This window comes from Rhipicephalus microplus, chromosome 8, assembly GCF_043290135.1.
Source record: "Rhipicephalus microplus isolate Deutch F79 chromosome 8, USDA_Rmic, whole genome shotgun sequence".
Classification (NCBI taxonomy): domain Eukaryota; kingdom Metazoa; phylum Arthropoda; class Arachnida; order Ixodida; family Ixodidae; genus Rhipicephalus; species Rhipicephalus microplus.
Window position 1 is genome coordinate 84,198,976 of NC_134707.1, and position 5,829 is coordinate 84,204,804.

At 48.2% G+C, this 5,829-nt stretch overlaps 1 long non-coding RNA gene across 1 annotated transcript; it reads left to right on the plus strand.

Moving 5' to 3' along the window:
- Window positions 1-968: 968 nt before the first annotated feature.
- LOC142768639 (uncharacterized) lies at window positions 969-2,136 on the plus strand. Its single transcript, XR_012885373.1, has 2 exons — window positions 969-1,142; window positions 1,594-2,136. It is a non-coding gene; the product is annotated as an uncharacterized LOC142768639 (long non-coding RNA).
- Window positions 2,137-5,829: the final 3,693 nt, after the last annotated feature.

Sequence of the window (5,829 nt, forward strand, 5' to 3'; positions counted from 1 at the left end):
GGGTTCGGCACCTGCTGTTTCTGGCGCTGGAGTCGAGGTAGGTATTGCAGAGGCGTCTACTGGACCTGATACTGTCTGCAGGGTTTTACCGTCTGTTTGAGATGACGACGCCGGACCGCCCTGCAGGCGTCGCAGAATGGACAACTTCCCTGGCGAGTAGCGAGGTGACACGGACGATTTGAATACCCTGGAGCCCAGACCAGGACCGAGCGGCTTTCAGGACAGCTCTTCGGAAGAAGACGACGGTGACGTCTAGCCAGTGCGTGGGGCGCCCTTAGCCATTTGGCTGGACGTTGACTGGGAGGTATTTTAAAAGCCACTTAAGATCCAGACCTTTATTTTCTTTACGAAGTTTATAGTGTTCTTTTGCTGCATTTCTTTGCATGATGCGTCTTTTGATTTGTGTTTGTAAATAAAATGTATTTCTTGTGGCGCGAAATCTTTTAAATAAACTATTATGCCTATTGTAAACCGAGAATAAAGCAGACGACATTATACAGGTACGATATTACCCTCAAGAAACACTTCAGAGAACACAGACTTGCGAACTGCTAGATGGAAACGTGAAAAGCATCATTTATGACATCAGATATACACTTAACACCAAAAAAGGTCAGGACCTGAACTATTGAGATCAAGTCCCGACCACAAAAATAAAGAAAACAGGTTCAGAACTATAGAGGCGCCCTCCGCCTTTGTTCACCTGGATGGGGGGGGGCGCATTCGGCTCTACTATGTTTATCGTCGAGTGGCCTCGTAACTGTTCTTCCCCGAGATGCCAGTAAGCTTACGTTGGTGCTCCGTTTTACAGTGATAGCAGTGTATAACTTAAAAAATTCGTATAGTGGTGGTGGCACGAGCGGTCTCCACTGGCTCTTTTATCAGTTAATCACTCGCAGCATCGTATGCACGCCATCGGCAGCGCTTTGGCATAGCCTCCTTTATTTTCTGTGCCCGCGAAGTCAGTCCGCCGGGCCCGTTCGGCCGCCTCCCGCATCCTCCTCTCTTTTTGCGTCTGCTGTCCGCCAGGGGCGCTCGCATCCCAGAATCGAGTCGGCGCATTCAGCCACGGCGACGCATCTCCAGGAAACCTTTGTTCGTGTCGCATACGTTTGCAACACCAATTATTTACGACCAAAACGGTACGTAGTACTTTCAGCAAGTATAATTGTAACTGTTGCTTCATTGTGTTGCGTGAGCAGATGACACGCGGCATTAACTGAGTCTGTATAAACAAACAACGTCGTTTGTACCCCGCGTTTGCACGGCCGTTGTCAAGCGCGGATATCATTTTTCGCGCTTCTTTCTGGCAATACTTTTCCGCGCACCTATCTTCGCAGCGAAGTACTTTCAGCAAGTATTATATTTAACTGTTGCTTCATTGTGTTGCGTGTACAGATGACACGCGGCAATAAGTGAGTGTGTGTAAACAAACAACGTCGTTTGCACCTCGTGTTTGCAGGGCCGGTTTCATGATTTGCTATCATTTTTCGCGCTTTTTTCTCGTGAGGCTTTTCCGCGCACCTATCAGCGAATTTTGCTAAGTAATCAGGAATGTTAGTTTACGGTTTCTCTCGTTTCTGTCTCGTGCAGCGGCCTACGCACACAAGTCTATGTGGTTCATTCGGCTGTGATGACCCGCGTCAGGTGCGATGGCGTACTGTTGCGTGCCCGGTTGCAAGTCTTCAAGCAAAAAGAAGGAAGTAGGAATTTCATTCCACGAAATTCCAAGCGACGAGGAGTTGCGGCAAAAGTGGATAAAAGTCATTTCACGAGACAATTGGACGCCGAACACCACTTCCTGCTACTCAACCGTGTGCAGTCGTCATTTCGCTGCTTCTGATTTTAAGCAAGGATATAAAACACAAAGGCTTATGAAAGGTGTGGTGCCTAGCGTATTCGAAGAATATCCGCGCTACTTGCAGCCTTCGACAAAAGCCCCGAGAAGTGACGCGGCGATCAGAAAAAAAAATTGTGATTGCTAAAATTGTGATTGCTGCTTGTGAACAGTGTCAACGAGGGTACTAAAGCTCGTCAGACTGTGTGCGTGTGAGGAACGTTTCGATCGACGCCCTCTTGTTCGTTTCCGCAGGTTGCGAATGAATTAATACGCAATAAACAAATTTCTCTACCGTTTCTTTGAAGGTATGGTGTTCTGTTCAATGTGCCATCTTGCGTACTTATTCTTTCTCTCTTGCATATGTTCTCTCCTAATTATTTAAGTGGCACACGGAAGTGGTATCACACTGTTGTTTTTTAAGCTTGCCGCGCTTACAAACGCGCAACGAAGGACCCACCCGTCAGTGCCGGCCGTAGCACCGGAGTCAGTGAACAGGCTCTGCCGGTTCTGGGAAGGCAGCGCCGCCTGGTGGTGATTGCGGGAACTCAGCCTGACGGTCGGCTCCCTTTGATCCCGGCGGCAAAGCGCAGGCACAAAAAATAAAGGAGGCTATGGCTTTGGTTATTCCCTTAACTTCTGCGCGATAGCAGAGGTTAAGGGAATGACGTTACCGTGCCGGAAACATTAGTTGCGGACAGTGCCCTATAGTTTAGCGGTACAGCATTTACGTTCCCCGGACGGGATGGTGGCGCCACCTATCAAAGTGTTGAAGAGTAAGAAAAGTGAGAAGGATATTAAAACGAGATTATCAGCCTGTGTTACCGTGCGAAGTATTGTTACACGTTTATTTTAGTAATAATGAAAGTAAATAAATAGGAACAACGCACCAAATGCGAAAAACTCCAAGTTTCAGATTTGTTTACATTGATGTTGTAGTTAGGCCTAAACACGTTAGAAATGGGAAGCTATCTCAAAGACTGCGCCATCCTATTTGTATGCTCGGTCGTAGAAGCTAACTGAAGGCAAGCGAAGTCACTTTAAACAGTTGTTTGCTGCAAAAAAGTGAATCTTTCAACAACCACGTCACTTCAAAGCGGGCCTCCGAGAGCGCCACCATGTTTGACGTTAAATGCCGCACGTACAGTAAGTGGTACGGGTAACATATACGTATCTGTGCATGCACACTTCACGCTATCACGGTACGCCCGGGGTACACTAACTGTTTGATAGACAGTTATAGTAGGCGAGCGTGTTCGAGAGCTTCTCCTGTAACCTTCCACATGGGTATGCCATGGACAACTCGAGAAGAATGCCGGAAGTGAGAAGGTGAGACAGCTCGCATTCGGCGGGCTGATGCTGCAGTGCGGGCACAAAAACAAGTCCGGTAGGCCAAGTGCCGGCAGCAACTGTGTACGGATAATCCAGGAATCTTCGAAGCAAAGCTTAATTGCCAACGGGAATGCAGGTGCTGGTGACGGGCCGATCCTGCACACTATATACGCCGCCAAGTACATTCGCAATGTTAAACGTTTGTAACGTCGTTGCATCGTCTACGTGGTGCATGAGTGTGGAAACCAAAGGGGTTTCCCCATGCTCTGCTCCCGCAGAGACTACATGCCCTTTTTGAGATGCCTTAGCGTCAGATTTACTCGGCATTTTAAACACTGCATTCTTTGTTTCGTACATATGAAGAAATGGTGTGGTAAGATGTTCGCCACTGGCTCTCGTTTTTTCCCCTAAGCACAGCGCCAATGTATCAGATATAATCGCCACGTCTACGCGGAATTCTCCAGCCTCTGTACGTAGTGCCCAATAACACCTTGCGAGATTGCGTTCGCGAACTCTACAATAAGTGGATGCTAGGCGCTTATACGACGTCCACCGCCCCACGACAGTTTTTGGTTGAGTGTCGTCAGCAAGGGAATCTTTCACGGAAGATATGGTGCGCAAGTCTTTTCGCAAATGCTGCATCAGCAACGCATTGGATGGAATGCAGAACGATGCACTGAGGGACGTAACTATAAAGAGGAATGGACGTCGTCGCTCTCAAGTTTGAACAAGACTCAGTGAGAGTACTTTGAGGCCTTCCAGCGCTTAACTAGGTGAAAGTAGTTTCAAAATTGATTGATTGATTTGTGGGGTTTAACGTCCCAAAACCACCATATGATTATGAGAGACGCCGTAGTGGAGGGCTCCGGAAATTTTGACCACCCGGGGTTCTTTAACGTGCACCCAAATCTGAGCACACGGGCCTCGACATTTCCGCCTCCATCGGAAATGCAGCCGCCGCAGCCGGGATTTGAACCCACGACCTGCGGGTCAGCAGCCGAGTACCTTAGCCACTAGACCACCGCGGCGGGGCAAGTAGTTTCAAAATAAAAAGAAACGTCATATTGCAGCTAGTTGTGCCACGTATTTATCAAGGTAAGGGTGCACGGTAATATTTTGCAATTCTTCAATACATACCGTATATTTGAAATCTGATAAGAGACGCAGATTCTTGGCGAATGCACGGACGCGCAAACAAAAAAGTTGCTGCCAACTCAGTTTAACACCCGAGCATGATGGCTGATTTGTTTCGCCAATTTCAATTTTGTGAGGCAAGTGTATCGCTGCCGCGGCGTTTTGGAAAGGCTGACTCATTATAGACTCGCTAAATTGTGTCCAGCACTGTGGTATAGTGCGGTAAAAAAAACCGGTTAGCTAGAAAAATATCTGATTTGGGGTTGAAAGGAAGCGTGCTACACTGACGACTTCATGAACGTGTCGCGTGTGGTCATTTGCTGCGTCAGCACGACCACAGCGCCAGCCTTTCCAGTGGTTGCCCTCACCAGAAATTTTTTGGCCAACCAGCTCCTGCTCCGACAGTGAGAGTGGGCCTCAGTGGCGGGCGCTGCTGGTGACGTCAGTGCTTGAGTGAAAGGAGAGAGAGACAAGAGCTCAGTCTTCAGTCGGCTGCTGGCTTCGGCGTTGAACGCACGTGCGCTACGTTGGGAGAAAAAAAAACGTATTGCTTCCCGTAAGTACACCGCTTTATTGTCATGCCCGTCAACCGTGCCCCAACTAGTGACGATCTTATTTCGCAGGCTCAAGGGAAGATGCAGAACACCTCGAGCCTGCTTCGCTACGTCTTGCTCGCGGAGAGTCTGAAGATATGGGTCTCGTGTGACGATTCCTCAAGTGACGATTCATCGAGCGATGACTCGTCCAGTGAAGATTCATGGAGCGATGACTCGTCGACTGACAATGGTGCGGGTTCAGCACCTGCTGTTTCTGGCGCTTGAGTCGAGGTAGGTAATGCAGAAGCGTCTCCTGGATCTGATACCGTCTGTAGGGTTTTACCGTCTGTTTCAGATGACGACGACGGACCGCCGTGCAAGCGTCGCAGACTGGACGACTTCCCTGGCGAGTGGTGAGGTGACACGGACGATTTGAATACCCTGGAGCCCAGACCAGGACCGAGCGGCTTTCAGGACAACTCCTCGGAAGAAGACGACGGTGACGTCTAGCCAGTACGCGGGGCGCCCTTAGCCATTTGGTTGGACGTTGACTAGGAGGTATTTGAAAAGCCACTTAGGATCCAGACCTTTCTTTTCTTTACGAATTTTAGTGTTATTTTGTTGCATGTCTTTGCATGATGCGTCTTTTGATCTGTGTTTGTAAATAACATGTATTTGTTTTGGCGCGAAAAGTTTTAATTAAACGATTAGGCCTATTGTACATCGAGAATAAAGATATACAGACGACATTTTATAGGTACGATATTATCCTCAAGAAACACTACAAAGAACACAGACTTGCGAACTGCTAGATGGAGGCGTAAAGAGCATCATTTATGACATCAGATATACACTTAACACGAAAAATTAAAAAAAAGAGGTCAGGACCTGAGCAATTGAGAAGTCGTCCCGGCCACAAAAAAAAAAGATTCAGAACTATAGAGGCGCCCTCCGCCTTTGTTCATCTGGAAGGGGGGGGGATGGGCGCAT